This window comes from Passer domesticus, chromosome 3 (genome assembly GCF_036417665.1).
Source record: "Passer domesticus isolate bPasDom1 chromosome 3, bPasDom1.hap1, whole genome shotgun sequence".
Taxonomy (NCBI): domain Eukaryota; kingdom Metazoa; phylum Chordata; class Aves; order Passeriformes; family Passeridae; genus Passer; species Passer domesticus.
The window spans coordinates 11,932,317-11,955,830 of record NC_087476.1 but is presented as its reverse complement, the minus strand read 5'-3'; the positions used below and the strand labels follow the sequence as shown (position 1 = coordinate 11,955,830).

Here is a 23,514-nt window from a genome sequence, read left to right as displayed (position 1 = left end):
GAATTACTGTTATCTTAAATTTCACATTTCTGAATTGATGTAAATATTTTGCTTGATCATTATTTTACATAAGGAAAGCCAGTTATTTCCATATTCAAATAGATATATTGCCTTCTTATGATTGTGAATTCAACCATCATTCCTTTTGGGAATGTCAATAAGAATTGTTGAAGCAGACCAATTTTGACAAAAATTGTAATTTGGTTTGTTTTACACTGTTCAGAATAAATCCAATAACTCTTATATTGCAGTGCCAATGCAAAAGAAATATCTGAATGTGTCCTTTGGTAATCAAAATAGTAATAATAATAATAATAATTATAATAACAACAACAATATATACTACATAGCAATTAACAACCTTAACAATGGATGAAGGTTTGCAGAGCTTGAAAACTACCAGTACAAAAATAAATGCTAAGTCCTGCTTTTATCCATTCATTTATGCTCAGCAAAAGAAGATTTACAGGACTGAGAAGAAGTCTGTAGGTTTCTCATTAATGTTAATTCTTGCAGAACAATTTCTACTCTATGACAAAAAAAAAAAGGCTGGATCATTGCAGGGTACTGATAGAAATAAAAATTCTGTAAGAAATGAAATAAATCATCAGTGAAAGAGTGTTCTGGCAAGTATTCACCCTGCTGAAGTGTGAGCAGGAAAATTAGCCACCTTCTCTCTTGACCTCATCATACTCCCAGGATACTCATATGTGGCAGTTCCATCTTCCAGTGCCATTGCAGAAGGAGCTCTCATGTATTTGTTGTGCCATGGCTGCCAACCTCTGCTTTAGGTACCTCTGGTTGTGCAGACCTGAGCAGGTCAGGTAACTGCAGAGCCTCAGGAGACTGAATAATGTGTTAGGCTGTTGATCAGCTGAATCACCCTCTAAATCCACTGATAGTACAGTTATGGTTTCCTCTGGCAAAGAGTGTAGACACACATAACCTAATAAAGACAGCTGCATACAGATATCAAAATGCAGGTATCTTAACATTCAGCTGAATTCTGTCTCTAAATTTAGGTGAAATAAATGCAATCATCAGAGAAAACCCTCTTTCCTTCTTTGCAAAGGTTGAATTCGGTCTTTCTGATGTCTTCTAAGTTCTGTGGTGGGGCTGTGCTGGGAAATTTAGGGGCAGAAAAGCATGTTTATAAAAAGAGTATTGATCATTAATATATTTCTTACATTACTTAACAGGCATACCTTAGCTTCAGATATGGATATGACCCAGTTAGACAGTGAAACTACATGTTTCTCAGCAGGTACTGACTTACTTTAAATTTACATTTAACAAGGTACAGCAAGCAAAGCATTCACAAACCCAGTGGGAAGCACAGTCTTGTTAGTTTGGCTTCTAAAGAGTATTTTTTTTTCTTTTTTTTTTTTTTTTTTTTTTTTTTTTTTTTTTTTTTTTTTTTTTTACTAAAGGACCATTGACCCCTGGGAGATTCTCACGAATTTCCAAGAAATATTACCCAGCTGATGTCAATTTCTAGTTACAAGAATAAAACTCCCCCGTGTTTATTTCTTTTTACTGTGAAGTCTTTTCTTGGAAAGGGAGCTAATCCTTTTATTAGCAAGGCACTCAAAATGTGGCCAGGCTGGTAAAGACAGTTTTAAACTAGGGAGAGTTCAGGAGAGATATGATGACCCAAATAAAGTGAGGAAGTGAAGGCCAGGTTGGCAAGCAAAGGACATGATGTGATGGAGAAAGTGAAGACTTTGAAAACCATAAAGCTGGGTTGAAGAAAACCAGCCCTGGGAAGCAGATGAAATAAATTATCCTGAAAACAGTTTCAAATTGTATGAAGAACAGACAAGAAGGTGATTTGGAGTAGTCAGAATGGATTTATGAAGGAGAAATCATTTCTAAAACAATATTAATTACTTGGGGGGTTAGTAGAGAGCTGTAGATATTGTTTATCTTAACTTTAGCAGGGCTTTTAAGACTGTCCCACAGAAAAACTGAGGAAATACAAATTAGATGAGTGGACACCTGCAACAACGTCAGCAATTTTACAGATGATACAAAGCTGAGAGGTGTGGTTGATACACCATATGCCATGCTATATCACGTACATATCAGTGGATGTGCCTCAACAAGTTGAAGAAAAGAGACAAGAATCTCCTGAAATTCAATAAAGGGCAATACAAACCCTTGTGCTTGTATAAACTGGGGATGAACGAGGGACCTGATGGTCATTTCACAGGACGCTGCTATGTACCCCTGTGGAAAAGAAAAAAAAGGAATCAGTTCTGGGCTTCCTTAAGTGGAGTGTCATCAGCAGATAGGGGACGAGATCCTTCCCCTCTGCTCATCACTGGTGAGACACACCTGGGGTCAAGCACAAGAGACACACTGGAGTGAGGCCAGCTAAGAGCCATGACAGTGAGCAACAAATTGAAGTGTCTGCCACATGACTAGAGGCTGAAGAGTCACAGCTTCCAGCTGTAGAAGTTAAGGTGCAGACAGAATCTTATCTATCTATATGCATACTAGATGGGAGGAAATAAAGAAGATGGAGACTAGATTCTTCTCAGCAATGCCCAGTGGGAGGACAACAGCCAGTGGGTACAAACTGAAACACAAGAAATTCCCTTTACACATAAAAAACTGTGGGTATTGTCAGACACTGAAACAGGTTGTCTGGGAGACTGTGAAGCCTCCACTCTTGTTGATGATACTCAGAACACAACTGAACACAAGCTTGAGTAGAAATGAAGGTTAGTATAATAAGGAGGACTTTCATTACAAGAAATATTTCTAAAGGTTTTTAAGAAGAGCAAAATTTCTAGAGAGAATGCTCTAGAAAGGAGTAAAAGCTGAACTTCAGATATTGATCACCAGTGGGAAAGAACTGGGGGAAAGAGTCCATAGCCTATATGGCCAGAAATTACTGAAGGTTTCCCTAAGATTGTGTTAGTTTACATGAAAAGACTTGCAAGTAAATCCCATATGATAATATTTGAAAACAAACAAGATAAAAATTTTAAGAGCAGAGCGATCCCCTTGTAGGAATGTTTTGTTGGGGGATGAAAATACCAAGTGTCCAAACTTACAAAGAGATTCTTAAAAAAGTATTTCAGGCCCTTTAGTTATTTATTACCTGTTTTTTTCCATAGCTTTTCTAAAGTTTGAACTAACTTTGAACCTGTGCCTGGAATATCTGTTCAAAATTTCAGCATTGTAAATTTAATTTAAATTTAATTAAATTTGTACTAATTGTACTAATTAGATCACTACTGGCTACACAATCACAGAATGGGTAATGAGGCTGGGAGGCACCACTGGAAACCACCTACTCCAGCCTCCCTGCTAAGCAGGGTGCTCCTGAGCACCCTCACTACCCAGTTCATTGATCATGTTTATCAAGAAATTGTTTTGCTATATTTCAAATACCCTCTGAATTGTTTGTGCTCAGACTTCTTTTCTCTTCCCACAGGTGTTAGTGTGGTTAAAAATGCCAACAACTCTCAAGGTCTGGGGTTATGAGGTTCTCTTCCGTTACCTCAAAAAAGCCTCAGCTGCCTCCTCTTCCTGATAATCCATCCCAACCTAGTTTTTAAACTCTCTCTGGAGTTTAATTTATTCTGCTTGCAATGGATATGTATGTTAGTATGGCAGGATAAAGCACCTGGAGGTGTTTTTATTTCAACAGTGACTCTCACTAGGATCTACATATATAGTTTTTCTTAGATGTTTCTACTTCATGTCAGGCAAATTTTAGCTTTGATGAAGTTAAATATGATGAATTTTACCACAAGCACAGCAAGAAATAGATTATGGTACATTATGCTGCAAATGCACAGCTATTAATCATTTACAAGCTTTATTCTTTGTATTAATTTTCCTTTATAGAATCATAGAATTTTCAAGATCTGAAAATACCTCCAAGATCAAGCTTTGATGGAAACCACAGAAAATATATATGTTATGTCACAGAAAAGGTTTACATATAGGGTAAAGATTGGATTGATATGGTTTATTTTCTTTATAGTGAAGAAATGACACTTGAAGTGGGATTCATCCCAGTTAGGTATCAAAAAATAAGTTTTAACTCCAAGATTTTTAGTCTGATTTAGCCACATTTTGATTCATTTGCAGTCACAGGAGAGAACAAGCACCTTCACAATGCAGTTCATGTCACCACGACATATGTCAAGGACAGCTGAGATGAATTATTCTCCAGAGCCTCCAGCTCTTTCCATTGATGACAGGAGGAACTAAGGGTTTAATGTAGATGTGTAATTTTTAGCTATCTTATTTAAAATGAATCTCAACCTTGCAGCATCCTTTCTGCATGTTGCCACAAATCCCTTTATCTGATGTCAGCTCTGCCACTCCTAAAACAAGGGTAAAGAGTTTTAATTTAAAGAGCAGTTGGGGTCTTTTGTATTCTAATGAGTATAGTATAGTCTTGGTAGGGGTGAAGAAAATCCTTTTCTTATGAAACAGCCCAGGTCCACGGCTTGTTTCTTTGTTGGGAGATCCACTACTTTCAAAACATCCTTTAGTTGACAGAACCAGACACCATTGCTATGCAGTTCCTCTGCTCATTAAAAAAATCAGCACTGACATTGAATCAACTGGATCCTTTGGAAATGGCCTATTATCTAGGGCTTTAGAGAAGTTTCAAAATTGCTAAGTGACCTTAAAAGATTCTATGTAAAACTAAACACTCTCATGGCAAACAGTAGCACAGATGTGAACGCAAGACTGTGGTCCTGCTGTGGTCCTCCAGAATCACTTACAAGTGCCCAATTCTGTAGCTTTTTCCTACCACTAGGTACTGTAGGATCTATGGCATCTATAACACAATTGAGGTAATGCTATAAGAAAATAGCATCAATATTTTTGCAATACTTTTCATCAACTACTTTACCTTAATTTTTGTAAGGATTCACTTACACATTGTTCTGGACATTGGCCATCTGCACGAGGTTGTCTTCCTTGGAAATGAGACTTCAAAGCAGACATACAATTTCCTCAGAAAAATGGTTTAATAAAACTGAATCTTGGTTTCATAAAGCTAGAAAGCTAAATCATATGGGAAAGCATTAGTTTTCTAAACAATCTTATTAAAATATTATTGTGGAGTTCAAATATTCCAAAAAATTGTTTTGTCACGGGTTTTATAAATCATTCTCATAAACAAGATTTCACAACCCTTCTATATAACCTGAAATATTCAGTTCATAACATGTAACTATAATTGTAAAAATCCTGTTATTTTCCACACCATTTTTATTGGAAAATACATCATTACAATACTATGTCCCTTAAAATTTTAGTTGCTCTGGCAACTTGCTAAGAAGGTGAAATAACTGTAGCAGCAAAATAATTATTTTCTTGATAAGGCAAAAAAATAAAAGAAAAAAAAAGGGAACATTCAGTATAATGAACTTTTCACTTCACTTTGGATTTTGGTACCATTATGCCCATTTCTCATATATTTATTTCCACTCTACACTTTCTCACAAAGCTGATTGATTCACTTTGAGGAGCACAGCCAAGATGGTACACAGAAAGTGTGTTAAGAGAAAAATCTTTCTAGTAAGGAGTTATTTTGCTTGGTTTTCTATGAATTGTCCTAAACTACCTCTGTTTTCTCAACTCTGCAAGAATAATTGAGTTTTGATGTCTTGAAGATGAAGTCTGGGCTCTTCTTACACTAAAAGGAACAGAAAGAGTAATTATTGCTTCTAAGAACTTATTTACACCTGTGGCAGAGGTTATTGTGAAACCCACACTTCCCTCTTGGCACAGCAGCCCAGGTTTCCTGGGACTTTCACACAGCAAGGATGTCACCAAGACCAAGTTGCTGTTGACCCCTTGTCACAGCAACTTGATTATTGTCTGCATAGAGGACAGGGTCAGACAAAATTTTCAGGGAGATCCTCCTGCTGAGTCATGAGATTCAGAAAGGACCCTCTTTTCTAAACACTTTTCCTAGGGGGATTTAGGTGTGGCTGGATCCAGACTTAGTCCTAGAGTTGGTTAACAGCTTGTAACTGAAGGATTATGTGGGCACAACCAATCCTTTATGCCATCTTGCTAAGGTTTCAGTGTCCTAGTGTGCTGTTGGGCACTTTCAGACAATCTGCCACAGCAAGGAACTGCTCATCCTCAAGGAGTCACTGGAGAGGCCTCTCTGCCCAAGGGAAGATCCCAGTGTGCAAAACACTGCCCTGCAGGGCAGCTCAAGGCCCTGTGCTGACCACTGACCAAGATAATTGACTTATTTTGGGTCGGCATATGCTCAACGAGCCCTCAGCTGCTGACCAAGACTTAGGACCCTTAACCCTCATGTTGTGACAGCCATTGTGACAATCACTGCTGGCTCTTGCTCAAGCAGAAAAGGGAGAGTAGGATCACACAGGCACAGTCCCTTACAACTGAAATGGTCTGTACACACTTCTAGAAAGTGTGTACACACTTGATCCAGGTGATACCAGGACAACTAATCTCAGCTAACCACAGTTAAGCATGGCAATTTATAAAAACCTGTATGACTGCCAGAGCAAATGAGGGGAGTGTGCATAGAATGTGTGTATTGACTTTCATGATAGAGCAATATCCCTTTGGAAAATTAAGAATAAAAAAAAGAAAAACTTCATTAAATTACTAGTGTTCATTTTACTTTGTTGGTTGTGTCATTTGTAACATATATCGAAATCCAAAGGGCTGACAGATTTGTCAAGCTACATTTCTTTTATGATTTTAAGAATCATAAAGTCTTTTAGGTTGGAAAAGACCTAAAGATCACTGACCCCAATCATTAACCCAGCACTGCCATGCTAGGCCATCACTAAACTATGGCCCTAAGCCCAGATCTACACATCTTTTAAATGCTTGCCTGGGTGGTAACTTAACCATCTCCCTGAGCATCCTGTTTCAATGCTTGGCAACCTTCTCAGCGAAGAATTTTTTCCTAATATCCAGTCTAAACTTCCCCTGGCAGAACTTGAGGCTGTTTCCTCTCGTTGTATGGGTTGTTACTTGGAAAGAAAGATTCAAATCTTGCTGCAACCACCCTTTAGGCAGCTGTAGGGAGTGATAATGTTTCTCCTGAGCCTTCTTTCCCCCAGCCTACACAATCCCAGCTCTTTCAGCTGCTCATCATAAGGTATGTTCTCTAGACCCACTGCTTCATCACCCTTTTTGGTGACATGCTTCAGCACTTTGTTTTCCCAAGAAATCCATGTATTTCTCAAATGCGAGCTGCAGGCACAGTAAATTACACCAGCTAAGATAAAATCACCTGGAGACATGCTTAGTTAACTAGATCACATCCTCACTCAGTGTACTTGATTCACTTATCTACATATTATTTGCTTATTTGCTATTCACAGAGTTTTACAGCACTGAAAAGATCCTTTCACGGGTGGCAGATATAACACAAGTCACAGGTCTGATACTTACTTGGAGAGTTCATAGAATGTTTTGGGTGGGAATGGACCTTAAAGATTATTTCATTCCAATCCCCTCCCATGGACTGGGACACCTTCCACTAGACCAGGCTCTTGAAACCCCCTCCGACCTGGCCTTGAACACTGCCAGGGATGGGACCCAGTTTCATGCTGACATTGCTCCCCTGACTCCATTAAGTCATATAAAATAACAACAGACATGTCAAAGAGGTGCACAACTCAAAATATGGTTCATCACTTTAAAAGGTAGACATCTGGGCCAGATGAGAAAAATCTTCCCTGGATACTGGCAAGACTATATCTAATGTGACATCTGCACATCCGTGAATAATGCAAGGTACCTGTCTAGCACTCAGCTCTCCCTTGTAATTACTGACTAATTTCCCTTCATCAAACTGGGGGTTTGTTCTCCTTTCAGTCTCTAGAAATATCCCTTGAAATTACTTTTCACCCTCAAATGTATCAGAGTGTTTTCACATCACTGAACAGCACAGTCACTCCAAAACAATATCATCATTCAGACAAGGGAGGGCTATCCAGAAAACATGCCTAGAAAATACTCATATGGGGTTATGCCTCGAAAATACCCATATAAATTTTATCACTTTGCTGTATTTTTTTAAAATTCAATTGACAATCAAGAAAAATAGGGTAAAATACAATTTACTTTTCTTTTAAAGAAGACAGGGTTATTTTGCTTAAATTTTATTTTTGTTTTTTAGAGATGACAAAAGGACAACAGTGCAGCCAAAAAGGCAATTTATTTTATGTCCTACATTTTTCCAACCAATTTGGTTGCTCTAGTGCTAAGTCAACTTTTCATTTGAATGCAGCATATATTACATTGAAAGTTCTCACAAATTCAGAGGGGTTTTTTTGGAAGGAATTAGGTTAACATTTAAAAACTTGTTAATGAGTCTTGGCTTATTCTTTTCTTCTGACAGCATGATATCATTAATGTCAGGATTTGGTCTGCCAGTTCCAGCACATATGAAAATAGGATGTTGCACATTTTGATATGCTAAGGGTTGTAGGTAAATCTTCCATCACTTAATGTTTGTGACTCAAAAGTTTGCATAACTTCAAGAAAATATGTAGTCAAGACAAAACTGATTTAAATTGCATGAACTTGAATTCATCCACTGGGAACCAAATATAAATTTGGGTCAAATTACATTTTATGAGAAAAGCCTACCAGAGAGGGAAGAATTGGATATTGGATGACGGGGGAGGGGGGGGGGGGGGCAAGAAAAAAAGACAAACTCCTGTTAACTTAAGTTCTCAATATAGGGGAAAAAAAGTATAAAATAAATAGGTAAATAGTTATATGAAAATATAATATATTCTTTGACCTTAGTTGAACCAACTGGAATATGTTACTGATGACTGGTGTGGGTACATCCCTGTTTTACAATTGATGTTATCAACAAAGATGCCAGCCAAACTTTATTTTGCAGATATGTAAGAGCTTATTGGATGGAATAAAGCACAAAACAATTCTTAGAACTATTTAAGAGAAAAAAACCAGAAATACATAATTTTAGCTTATCAGCAATTTATATGAAGATTTTTTTCCCAAATATATACATATAGGACACACACAGAAAAAGTGTATCTGAAATGTTAGAGATTTATAAAATTCAGTTCACCCTTCACTGAGTCCTTCATAGGGGTCTACAGGAGTTCATGTGACAATTTCATAAGGGATGAATCATTCAAATTTATTCTAAACAGTGTAGATTCAGTCTTTATTAAAAATCCTGAAAACGGACAGGACATCAATCATTTTTCCTGTGCCAAGATACATTTCCATTTCAGATGGTCTCATTTCTGGAGTGTGTGCCTGGTAGGACAGTGAAGGTACGTTGGAAAACTTGTACATTTCTTTATATGGAGGCTTCTTACTTGATAAATCACACAGTTTTTAGATATAAGACAGTTATAAGTTATAGTTATAGTTATAAGATATTGCACTTAAGACTACTTTTTTTCTGTTTGGATTTTATTTGGGTTTATTTTTAAATAACTGATGGCTTTTGTGAGACTTTTATAATTCAGTTTTTCTTCTATGCTTTCAAACTTTACAAGAATACACTTATTGGCTGACATATTCCCATGTCAGGGAAACTAGGTTTTCTTGAGCTCATCAAACATCAAAAACATTTTTGTATTTGCATCTTTTTTGTTTTTCTCCAGGTCTATCTACAAGGTGATCTACTTGATGCCCTCTTTGTTCAAACCTTCCCTCTCTTGTGGTCTTTGCCTACTACAGTCACAACAAGACAAGAATTACTTTGTCTGGAAGTATCAGAATATCAAAATATTCCTCTTCAGCAGCAACTGTTGTGGTCTCAATGGCAATAAACCAAATGGCTGCAGCTTTTTCTTCAGAAGCTCACTGTGGTCCTGTAGAACACTCTTGCACATTTGTTTTAGGTGAAAAAAGAGGAAGAACAGCTTTTGCAGGTATCTCCATCCTCAGTGATACTCAAAACTGAATTTCACTATTCCCTGGGCAATCCAATCTAACTTTAAAGCCTGATCTAGCTGCAAATTTGGCACTGCCCTCATCAGAGGCTTGGACCAGATAACCTTTGCAGGTGCTTTCCAAACTAACTTTTTCTTTGATAGCAAATATCAGCTGGATACTTTCTGCTCTATTTCTTAATTTTAAAAGGGAAAAGCATACAAAACAAAGCAGATATTCTTGTCTAAAATTATTTTTCACAATAACACAATCAAATCCCACTTTTCTAATGCTACCAGTCACCATTTGCCTCTGGAGAAAAACATATCTCCATTATCATCTTTTCCTAAGAAAATGAGGAATTGAAGATGTCTGAAGAGTCAGAGATATGTAAGACCAAATATGATTTAATTCTGGGAGAAGTGTAATAAAACCAAGACTTCCAAGGTTTCCTAGTCTCCAGAATAAATTTAAAAAATAATTCCAACACATTTAACTCCCTTTTTCTCATCAGCTGTTTGTTTCTCTATGCTTAACTTTCTCACTTCATCCCGGAGTACCAGACTAATTAAATTTAAATTACTTTGTGGGAATGGTCTATGCTATCCCCATGGGCTTGAACCATGTCTAGCAGCAGTTAAAATCTCATCAATAACCATGCTGACAAACTCACAGCTCAGATAAATCTACCGATGCTCAAACCTGAGCACTTGCCCTGTTTAATTTACCAGCCTATTATAGTTGAGTAGTCCCAGTTATGATATTTAAAGCATAACTAGAGGAAAACAAAACAAGGAGGAATATATCTGAAAATACAATAGCAGATAATCTTTGCTTATTCATTCCTCTGAGTTCATCTTCTCTGCCATCAATACTAAATCCCAAAAGTGGAGGCAAGAGGGAAGGCTGGACATGGTCCTCCCCTGCCTTCCACTGCTTCCAAGCTGAGGAGTTAATGCCTGCAATTCTAATCAGCTAATTACAACACAAATGAGTAGTCTGAAGAGGTTAGTCTTGCATTCAAAGAAAATAAGCTACCCTAGTTAATAACATGTTTTACATACATATATAAGCTGACCTGAGAAACTAAATTATCTTATATATGGAGCAAGGGCAACATTTTTTTTCTAGATGAAAAATTTATTGTGCTGTAAAATAAGTGGGTTTCCTTTTCTTTACTCCTTTTCAAGGCCCAATTGTCCTGAACATCAATAATAGTTATTTTTGTATTATAAATGTTGCATATTCTTTTTTTGTTGTCAAGTCTACAAGAAGCAAGATTTCCAAAATTCCTGTATTCGTAAACTTTAAAAAAATTTTAAAAGGAGCTTAGAGCATTTTCTTTTAAAGAACAAATATTTTTATTACTTTCTTTTAAAGTAATAAAAATTGCTTTATTTTTGTTTTAAAATCTTCCTTTATGTGCTTAAAGAAAAAAAAATAGACAATTCCCAAAAATTGACCATGTAATGTTGATATTTCTGTACCTACTTACCATATTCACTTTAGAGGTTGCAGACTACTATGTGTTTCCAATTAGAGTTCAGAAACACCTTTTCCAAGGTCATCTAAACAAACACATTAACTTCTCTCACTTTATATAAAATTTGTTTGAGAGTAAACACAGAGTACACTGTCTATAATGACACTATTATTTCAGTGTCACTGTAGTCATGCATTTCCATATCTTAAGGTTTTTTGCTTTCTCTGAGAGTCTTGTGGTATTTGTCAACAAATGAAAATTTAAGTTAAGTACGGCTTTGATGTCAAAAATGTCTGTGTAAATTTGACACATGAACTTAGAAAAAACCTCCTCAGAATGCATGGAAACTGGGATTTGCTAATTCCAAGAATGCCAGGGAAAAATACTCTTAATCAAATACGCTTGGTAAAATACAGCTACATTTTAAAAAATTCTAGTATTTTGGTGGATGAAGAAATTATTGATGAAGTCCTTTTTCAGTTAATACAAATTTGTCTAGAGTGAGAAAATCTCGAATAATCACTGAAACACTATATTTGCATTCTGTAGCAGCTCGCCCTGCAAGGTGTCCTGGTGGCAGTGACACTTAATGAACCAAGAGTTGCATTCTACATTAGGAATCCTTTGGTGTAATGAGAAAAGGTAGTATTTTTGGAAAAGGTAGTATCTCTTTAGAGCTCATTATCCACATTGTTCAGATATCACATCTATTTTCCATTTTATTAGGAAAGGGTTTTAATGGAGATACAGAAAAACACATCTTCAGAAGCAGATGGTGACTGGTTAGATAACTGTATAAAATTAATATAAAATTAATATAAAATTGTGAAAGGTTAAGGTTCAAGGACTGTCAGTGACAGTACCTGACTGCAAAAACATATCTAAAGCAACACACAGACAAACTGCAATCCTCAATAACAGCATTCAGCACACAGAATTGGTTCTTACCCAATAGGTGACCCTATGGGGGAGAAGACAGGTTCAGCCCCTTGACTGATCCCAGTAGTAACAAGGGAGCCTTCCCTAAATTCTTCCCATTCTCTACTTAGTTTTATACTATTTTTTTGTGTTTAGGTGGAGCTTGTGTGATTCTAGTCATTCATACCTTTGTTACAGATAGGTATAGAATTCTCTTGCTTTGCTTTTAAAGATGCAGTCAATAAAATTTAGAGCACCTGACCAGTGAGAAGTGGCTGTGCCTTGGAGGTGGTGTTAATGTTACAATTAGGTTGTAATGAACCAAGTCCATTTGAGGAGAGGGATTTCAGCACAGCTGTTGGCTCAGCAGCAGGACATTTCCTCCTCTCTCCCCTGGCTGAAATGTGCTGGGTGTTTTTTCAGCTGCAAAGCAGCATTGAATTCCCCACCCTGGGAGGATTTCAGCAGAGCCTGGTCGTGGTACCTGCACTCTGCTCCACCCTCTGTTCCATCCCCTTGAGCAGGTGCTGTGGCTGCAGATTGTGGGTGTGGGGAATCATCCTGGAAAAGGTTTCCAGTGTGGTGACCACATTCCATCCAGGGAGTAAAACCAGTATTTTACCATATAATTTCTGTACCATTATAGCTTCCATTAAGATATGAATATTTTACCCCCAGCCACTCTTCCATGTTCACAATTTAGAAATCATACAACTCATATCCTGAGGTTAGAGATTTCTTATAAAAACTGTTAGGTTTCAAGCACAGTGTGTTGGTACTTCCAGTTGTCATCTCTTTGAGACAGAAATGATCTTTTCAAACTGTATTTTAATACAAGCTAATGGAATGGTAGTCTGGTTTGCAAAATAGACTACTAGATGTAGAATGTGAGTATGCAAACCTAAAGAAATGAGCATGTGGGTTTTGGTCAGTCCAACATTCAGAAGGCATTGTCCTAATAAATAAATGAATAAAAACAATTTTTATGGTAATTTAAATGGCGTAGAAAATACTGATTATCTGAAATATAATAAGTCAAATGCCATAAAAAATCTGTGAAGGGACTCCATGTCCCTGAATTTCAATTCATACAGAAGCAGCACCTCAAAAAGTTCTGTAGCACAAATGTCAGTACATTTGTAACCATAAAGGTGCCATGGTTAATCGCATTTGGCCTCCAAGATTAAACCTCTGTGTCTCATAGGACTACTCTAAATACATGGCAAGATAGGAATGGGACTGCTCTGTTACTGCATTTTTGGTACACAGAAATTCAGTTTAGCTCCCTGCTGAGGCAGACATCATTAGAATTCATAACTGTTTGAATTCAAAACAGTTTTATTCAGCTGCCTCTAAAATGTTGAAAACTGTTGATGTGAAATAGAGCATTTAAAATATGACTTTGCCAAATATTTCTCTCTAATATCGGCAAGACAGAGAAAGGGAAAGAAATTTTTACTGTACTGGGGGAAATCTCAAACTTTTTATTTGATTCTTTTGAAGAAATGTCATCAAAAAACTTATCCCTTGAAATCTGCCAGGTGAGAAATTAATGGAGATTGATTTAATCAAACAGGATCTCTCTTTTAACATATACAGTATTTTTGTCAATATATAAGAACTTCATCTACAAGCTTCAGAATAATGTAAAACAGTAAAAGCAGAAGGAATCTCACATTCAAAACCTGTAAATAACATAATTATTAGCAAAAAAATATCACTTTGTAGTTCTGGCAGGTTTAGTAATAGCAGAATTTGAGTATGATAGTTCAGGAGAATCTCCAGCTTATGTATAAATATTTTACAATGCTGGGCATTTAACAACCCCCCTTTCCATTTGTATTCTCTTACCATTTATTCTGAACATCAACTATTAAAAAATCCCAAAGCACCATAAAAATGTGATCAACTATAAAGGGCAGAAAGGATATGATACTGGAGCCCTTGGCAATAATACTCAATGTCTTGAATTCTAACTTCTGAACCAGAATCCGGCCCTCCATAAAAAACTTACCTGACACTCATCCCAGACCTTAAAATTATTTCCCACAGACTAAACCTCACTGTTGTCTATGTTAAATGAAATTATGCAATTCCAAATAACCCAACCCAAGGCAACATTTTTGTGTCTGTAAAAAGTTCATAGGTTAACAACAGAATCAGAAGATTAAAATTACATGAAAGAAGAATGTCAGTTGCACTTCTCAGGAGTGATCAAATACCACAAGGATTGTAACAACACCTACTGTCTTTTCAAGAGACCCCTTCTGGAGTTTCATGTCCAGGTCTGCACGCCCCCAATATAAGAAATACATGAACTTATTAAAACAAGTCTGGTGGAGGTTGATGATGATCAGACCTGCTGGTGCAGATGTCCCATAAAGGCTGAAGGTGCTGGGGTTGTTCAGCCTATAGAAGAGAAGGCTCCAGGGAGAACTTGGAAATCCTTCCAGTACCTAAAGTGTTACAAGGGAGCCAGAGAGGGTATTTTTATAAGAGCATGGAGTGATGGGGAAGAAGAAATTATTTACAGTCAGAATAGTGAGACAATGGAACAGATTTTCCGGAGAAATTGTGGCTGCCCCATCCCTGGAACTGTTCAAAGCCAGGTTGGATGGGGCTCTGAGTAATCTGGTGTAGTAGAAATTGTCCCTGCCCAAGGCAGGGGGTTGAAATGGATGATCTTTAAGGTCTCTTCCAATTCAAACTATTCTATGATTCTATGAGATTGAACCAAAAGACAGAAAAACAGAATGAAAAAATGCTTGTGGAAAGAAATATTATGAAAATACTGTGGGTTACTTGCTGAGTATGGCTAGAAAAACCTTTAAATCCATGTATCTGCCTTATTATTAAGAATTTTCACACTCATCAAGGACTTCATGCTCCAAAATATTATTTTGGCCTAAATCTGTCACTCGTGTGAAGAACTTGCAATGCCTTTTAGCGCATCTTCAAATAGCTTTCAATAGTCTTTTCACTTTCTGTCAGAAGCCATAGTTATTTTGGAGGTTACTGTGGGCATTATGCTGCCAGCCTTTGGGTTAAATACTGTGCCATGGCAGTCAGTTTTCCAGCATCAGCTGCTATTGGACAAAATAAGATAGTGATAATTCTCTGGTGGTGAGGCTTTCTGGCACAACTTACATGGCACAGTCAGCCTTACAGACACAAAGCTCTGCATCCTGGAAAAGTGCCTGGACCTGGATTAAGTCCTCTCAGATCAGTATCATCCCTGTTCTCTTTATTTCTCACAGTTCCTGAAGGGATTTTTAGAAGTGCTTGGAGTTAGGAAAGTGGTTCCTTAGGAGGCTGAATTTACTGGTCTTTTGCATGAAGCTATTAGGATGTGCAGAAATTCACATTGTGTGAAAACTAAGGGTTACTGCCCAGAAGAAGACTAACCACATTCTGAATGGTGTCTGGAGAGCACATGGTACTGAAAGGAAAATAAGACATGCTGGTACACTCAGGAAAAGGATACATTAATTCACTTTGAATATGTGAAGAAGCAGTCAAATTTGAATTTGCACTTCATTCCAAAACTCTAAAAATAAAATGAGAGAAAGAAATCTTCCTTAAGTAATCAGTTGTTTTCAATTTATTTTTGTTAATTTGGGACATGGTTTAGAAATGGTATTATAGACATTTGAACACTGGTTGTCTACAAGTGAATAAAACAGTCATGAGAAAAAGGGTTCCTTCTCTTTTTTTTTTTTTTCCTTTAGTTTATAAAGAGAGAAAATAGAAAAGACAATGAAATGTCTTGTATTGAAATGGTTATAATACAAATTTTGCAGTTTGGTAGGATTTACTGAGTCCTTGATTGTTAGCAATGTAACAAGTAAGTGAGTCTAGAAAAATAGATGAAATCAAAGGAATAAGGATAAAAGTGGCTCATTTTGGCTGAAAATGGTTTTTTCTTTTAACTAGAATTCTCCAGTCATATGTGAACCCAGACCTCTTCATAGAAATGCTGTAACTGAGATTTTCAAAGAAAACTTAAAAACAGTTAAACACACAGAATATACAATTAACAAACAGATAAAAACCTCAACAACCACAACAGCAAACTTAGAACTTCTTTACCAGAAAAATTATTAAGTGATGCTCAAAAGGAAAAAACAACTGCCTGACAATATGGATGTTGTGAAATATCTGTAGATTTACAGTTAGGTTTTTAAGATGAAAAGTAAATAGATTAACTGTCAGTTTGAAAACAACAAATATCACAACTCAGTTTGATTCCTGGCACTGGAAAAAGCTGCAAGAACCCAGTGGATACAACACTTTGCAGGAGCCAGCACAACATACACAGCAGGGGTGGAGAGGATGGTAGCAGCATCTCTGGAGTGGATGAGTTCCTTATGAAATCATTGGACAGTATTTCAGAAAAAGGTGAACAGAGCATCAGCCTGAAGCAAACAGGATATTTAATTGTTCTTCAGTCAGGCAAAATTAGGTAAGCAAGTATGATATGTGAATTAGAAGTAACAAAAATGCAAGAAAAACAACAGAAAATCAAGATGAATCAAGGATCTGTAGCTTACATTGGCTAGCTCACAGGGACTTTCCCTCTGGGCTGAAATACCTTTTGTTTTGTGGCTTGTAACATATAAAAAAAAAGATTATTTAGAAAATCAGGGTGCTCATATTTATCCTTAATTGTGATTAAGAAAAAGACCCTTGATATTGTTTTCCATTTAAAATTTGTTTGTTTCTCAATTACATCCAAATGTTAGAAAAAGAAAAAAAGAAAGGAATCTATTTCAGCATGGCAATGCAGTGACTCTGATAATTTGCCAGAAACACTTTCTGATCAGTTTTCCACTGGTTATATTTAACCCATACACCTTGGGGAGTGTAGAGTTCTCAGCACTATTTTTCACCCTCTTTTACAAGATTGTGCATTGTTTGCCAGGAGCTCCTGTATCACAAATGCTATTTCATGTTATTCCACAGGGACATTGAAAAACTAGCCAACAAATACTAAAAATTACTTACATTCAAACTGGAGACAAATAAAGTCATCTTTTCTACTATTGTAGCTACTAGTACACAATTTTTCTCTTATTGTTACCAGCATAAATTGTTTGTGGCTCTATTGAATTCAGTTTAATCCCTCTGGAATTACATCAATGCAACAGAAAACCTGTTATCCTCTACTTAATACATCCTGCACTTTGATTTCTGTGAAGTACAATGTTTTTAACTCTCTCAGAAATCTTAGGGGGTCTATTCATTTATGTACTTGCTGCTTGTGAAAAACTAAAATCCTGAGCATGACAACTAGAGGTAACCAGTTAGTGTAGAGCTGCATCCTGCAAGCAGCTTAAGATCAAAGATCCCAAGGTCTTAAAACACATTGCAGGATTTTCACAGACTGAGGAAAAGTAGGTCAGCCTTTGGAAGGCCATAACTTCCTTCTAAGCTATAATCACTTTTGCCCTATGATAATTATTAATTAGGCATCCACATTTTATTGAAATATGAGCAGGCTAGTAGTTTAACACTGGCTAATCTCTCTTCTTTCCTGACCCTTTGCTTAAGTACTCAGATCCTGAGTTGGCACATGGTTACACACCTTCTTGTGAGCATGTCAGGAGCCCTGCTGGAGAGGCAGTTCAGTTTTAGACACATGATGCTGCACAAACAGCACTGCTCCTTGTTCCCGACTGCCTGCAGTACAGTATGAGCAGCACACACTCAAGAGACACCCGAGGCTGATTGTGTATTGGCCATGTGCTGGTGCTCAGTCATGCCTTTGTTGTCAGGAGGAAGAGAAATCAAGCAGCACTCAGGAAAGCAAAAGTGCGCTTTCTGCATTGATTTTTAAATGTCTAATGTTTTGTTTGGATGGGAGGATAACCACAGTTTGTACAGCCCACTAATCAATAGTATCAGAGAAGGTGCTGACTTAAATACAAATCTGTATGTTTAAACTCTCAGAAACCTTGGGAGACACTCTCACCTTTGGCAGAGATACAGTAAGCTGTAACTCAAAGGCTAGTTATTTTCCATTCGCCCTTGATTTGATGAATTACAATGTCATTTAGCAGCATACAGATTTATGAATTTTTGCTGGACTCACCCATCTTATCCTATTAATTTGTATTGATAAGTGAAATGTTCATGTACCTCTCACCCTAGAACAGAGAACCTTGAAATGATGATACCTGAGGCTACATTTTCATTGAGACATTCTTTGTCTTTGGTTATTGTATAAATCCAGTATAACTACAAGGCTGTCTTAGCAGGTTGTCTCCTGTTCTCTGTAGACAGAAAAATCCTGAGAAGTGAGACAGGCAGCAAAGCAGGAGAACTTGGAGCAGGCTGGAGGAGTGGTGTCCCATGACCTCTGCAAATTGATGCCAGCTCTGAAGTGTGTGCTTCTCAGATCTCTTACAAGAGGACAATTGTAAGCTGATGCTGATCTCACAATTAGCTGATATCCCTTGTTTGCATTATCATAAGTCTACAAATGCAGTGTAAAATTTTCTCTGAAACCCTTCCTTCCTTCCTTCCTTCCTTCCTTCCTTCCTTCCTTCCTTCCTTCCTTCCTTCCTTCCTTCCTTCCTTCCTTCCTTCCTTCCTTCCTTCCTTCCTTCCTTCCTTCCTTCCTTCCTTCCTTCCTTCCTTCCTTCCTTCCTTCCTTCCTTCCTTCCTTCCTTCCTTCCTTCCTTCCTTCCTTCCTTCCTTCCTTCCTTCCTTCCTTCCTTCCTTCCTTCCTTCCTTCCTTCCTTCCTTCCTTCCTTCCTTCCTTCCTTCCTTCCTTCCTTCCTTCCTTCCTTCCTTCCTTCCTTCCTTCCTTCCTTCCCCTCCCACCCCATCCCTCCATTCCTGGTTACCACTAATTGGAGCCCTTCTGAGGTTTTGTTTCCATCTGCACTGGCAGGCAGTCTTCTGCAGGCTGTGAAAGAACCTTTTCAGCCATTTTTTCTTACAGCTTTTAATTTCATGTTGTTATCATTACATCACCCTGCAAAAACCTGTTTTTCCAAGTTTCTCATTCCCTCAGAAGGTTCCCCCCCAGTTACACACTGGGATGAACTGTTTTCTACTTAGAAATTTATTTTCCCAATACTGTGAAAAAGTTCTGGAGTTAGATAACAAAGGATAAACATACAATGTATTACAGGTGATGGGTTCATGGATTGTGTGGAAACAAGAATCAGTGGAATGATCAAGCACCAGGTACTGTGAGAACTTCTTATCCTGCCATTACCTGTGGTTGGGCAGGTACAGCACAGAAAAAAAAAAATTTGCTTCTTAGAATTGATCACATTTCCCCATCTCCCTTCTCTCAAAGAAAATACTGGTACAGAGAGAAGTGAGAGTATAAAGTGACAAAACAGAGATCAGACAGTTTTGTCATTGGTTGAGGCTCAAGGAACTAGCGTGAGTCTACAAAACTATTTCTGCTCCTTCTGAGTGGTGATTCTTACCCCTGTGTTGTTTTATGCTGAGCATTTAATGTACCAAAACTGTGTAAAAAGTGGCTTTCCTATGCAGAGAACATTTCTAGATGGATTTACTCTACATTTGTGACCTTAGTTTTCAGTTCAAGATTCTGGAAAATTTTAAGAAAAAGTTTATGGGCACTTTTAGTATGAAATATAAAATTCTGGAGAATTCAAATTTTCAAAATAATATTTGTCCCTGTAACTTAGTATTTACTATTATTATATGCAGAAACCAAAAGCTATCTCTGATCTGGAAAAGCTAAGACTTGTGAGTTAGAATTCTCCAAATGCAAAGCATATCCCCAGGGATATTCTCACATCTAAAAGAGTTGTTTCTTTTGGATCATAAAGTAAAACAGAAACACCAGATTTTCTTAGGGAAACTTATAGTTCAGAAAAGTTTATATGTATTAAAACATGTTATTTCATTTCAAGTAGTTTCTTGAAATGTTATTTTGATATAGGGCCAAAAGTTTCTGACCCATTTTTTGTATCACAAATCTGCTGTTTACATCATGTTAATATAGAACGTGACATGATTAAATGTTTTATTTAGAATACTGAAGATACAGCTAAAACAATTCCTATGTTTTTCATTATTATTTTTATTGAATTGCTGGCTTATTTTCACAAATAAAAACTCCCACATAAAAACACAGAAAAACTTGCAATTTGACAAATGATTAGCAATGTACATATAACCAGTATTAGACATAAGTAATAGGATGCTTTTAACCATAAGGAAACACAAGAGGTCCTTGGAGTTACCAATGGAGGATGATGTGTTCAAGACTTCATTTGTAGGCTACCCAAGATTTTGATTCCCACCCAGGTTTTCTGCTTAGTCTAATGAAATTACGCTAAGTGTGTTAGCTGTTTGTGGCTGTGACACTATGTTAAGGACTGTTAACAGTGGTTTTATGGGTCTGTTTCTGGGCTTCAGACTTCGTCTTCCAATATCAACATGGTTTTTTATCTCTTTTTTTTTCCTTTATAGTAATGGTAGTGCTTTATCTTCTTGGAATAAACTAATAAAGTTGATAAATTATTGCATTTTCTTAGCTCTCCTGAAAGACTTGATTTTATTTCTCATGTGGACATGTCTGAAATCAAATTAAGAGTAATTGACCTACAAAGTTGATAGGGACTGAACTGCATCTCAGAGAAAATCTACATTACTAATGTTTTAAAGAGAAAATCATAGCCCCTGAAAGTTTTCTACACCTAGAGGTTGCCTGATGTTGCCTTCTCTGTGCTGGTCCCAGCAGAGCTCTGGAAGATTTGGGCAGATGTCCTGCCAATGGCATTTACTGGTTACAGCAGCTCAGATAATGGAATTCTTTACTTCTTCCTTTCCCTGAAATCTCAGCCCAGCCCAAACTGTGTCTAATCATGCTCTTCAGGTTACTCAGGGAGGAAAGTATTCTTTGCTAAAAATTCACAGATTTGAGCACTGAGCAGAAAAACTGAATTACCTGACAACTGGGGCAGATTTGAACACACCGTTCCCACAAACTCAGAGCAAAGTGAGAAGTTGGTGATGTCTCATCTTAATCTTGGGACCTAACACACCTGCCTCTTCTGGCACTTGCTCTTTAATGACTTTAATGCCACAGTGCTTCAGGCTCTGGCCAGCATTCAGGATGTCCTTCATGTACACTGCCAGAAGTCAATAACGAGCTACATACACTTAGCAGTGTTTGGATGTTAAAACCTTACATGTCCTTAATATTGAGAGTCACATAACTATAAATTTCAATGAAAAGTATAGACCAAAATATATTGAGCAGCCATCACCATAAGGAAGGATATTTTTTGACATTCAACAAAATAAAGTGAACACAATAAAGAGAACAAGACTGGTCTTAAAGAAAGAGACAAATACTTTTTAAAAAGAAACATATTTTATTTTAATTTAGGAATGCTGGGCTGTCTTCAGATTAAGAGGGAGCAGAATGAATTTCACCCTGAAAAAATTAAGCTTCTCTAGAGCCTCTGAAATGTTTAAAAGGAGAGATTAACTAAAAGAGCAAACGTCTGGTACAAGAAGGAATAAAAGAGAATGGCAATTGCCAGACCTGAACCCATCTGGAGTGCATTTTGAGGTCTGCTGATAAGCAGAATGTAACAGACCTGCCCTATAGGTAAGTCCTGTGACAAAGCTTTCGGATCTAAGCACAAAACACAGATCCCATCTACCCTCAAGTCAGGAGACAGTTCTGCAGGGCAAGGAAATGGGGAGAGAGAGGGGTCTTTCTGCAGGCACTTGAGCATAATGAGGTTGGATGTTGGGTTTGTTTCATTTGCAACACTGTTTTTGACCTTCTTATTTTCTTAAACTCTTGTAAATTATGTATAATTCAAGTCCTCCAGACAATGAGGTATTTCCCACATAATAGTGCAGGGGCTCTATATACTGAGGCTGTTGACCTCATTGATACCTTCACATCATACACTGGTGACCTTCACAGGCCATCATCTACTGGAAAAACTAAAGAATGCCCAAAGGATACAAAGAATGCAGTCTGAACCGCATAAATCTGTTGAAAATGGAAAAACTAGTCAGTAGATGAAGAAATAACTCCCATGACTACTGGTGACACCAAAGGTGATGTCTGTGGTATGACATTCCTGAATTTTCAGGTTGGCAATGTCCCTAATCCAGAAATTACAGGAAAGAACTATTAAAATAATGCTGCCATTTTATTTCTCTGGGCTCTATATATTCAGCTCAGAGATCGGCATAGTAGGAGTTAAGGCTAGACAAGAAAAAAGCTAGACATTTTTTTGACCGGTGAATGAATGGTGTGCTGTCCTACTACAAACAGAAGATTCAGCAGGGACCTTGTACAGCTGCCTGAAAGGAAGAAGTGACCAGGTGAGAGTCAGTCTGTTCTCCCAAGTAACAGTGACAGGATGAGAAGAAATGGCCACAAGATGGACCAGGAGAAGTTGATGTTGGATATAAAGAAGAATTCCTTCACTGAGAGTGGTTAAGCATTGGAACAGGCTACCCAGGAAAGTGGTGGAGTAGCCATTCCTGGAAATGTTAAAAAAATAAGTAGATGTGTCAGTACACAATAGAATTCAGTGGGCATGGTGGTATTCATTCAAAGATTAGACTTGATGATCTTGGTGTTTTTTTTCCAACATTAACAATTCTATGATTCTATGGCTATCCTATGCTTGCATAAATAGAAAAATAAAATCTGAAGAGTTTAGATTCTCAGTATTAAATACTGAGCAAAGTTACAAAGATGTAACTAGCTCTCAGGGAAAAAAAAACCCTTCAGACAAAGACAAAAATATGGTTAATTCATATGCATATTGGGCTATAAGCATTTTTAGCATATTCAACCTTGAAAAAAAATACAAAGAGGTTTTGTAGAAGTCTTTTAATCATCAGTGTGCCCAGCCAGATATGATGTGAGCAGTGTGTGCATTGCAACACTCCCTCTCTGGCACTGTGCCTTATCCAGGGTATTGAGTGAAGGCAACTCCTGGCTAATGTACAGTCCAGATAATCTCCTTCCAGATAACAGGCTGCAAGCACATTAGCATTTGGTTTGGAATAATAGCAAGGTCAGGTAGCCAAACACATTTATTTCATATTAATTCAGTTAACATAGCAGTTTTGATATATTCAGGCTAGGTTGATTTTGAAGGCTACTATACTGCAGATTCTATTAAGCTCCAAATCCCAGAGAAAACATAAGGATTTGAACTAGTGCTTAGTTAGTTGAGTCAGTT

General features: G+C 37.3%; 1 long non-coding RNA gene across 1 annotated transcript in view; it reads right to left on the bottom strand.

Moving 5' to 3' along the window:
* Positions 1-2,089: 2,089 nt before the first annotated feature.
* The window catches only part of LOC135295996 (uncharacterized), a 56,118-nt gene continuing 34,693 nt past the window's right edge, over positions 2,090-23,514 (bottom strand). The window contains exon 3 of the long non-coding RNA XR_010358039.1: positions 2,090-2,229. This is a non-coding gene — a long non-coding RNA (uncharacterized LOC135295996). The remainder of the gene's footprint in view (positions 2,230-23,514) is intronic.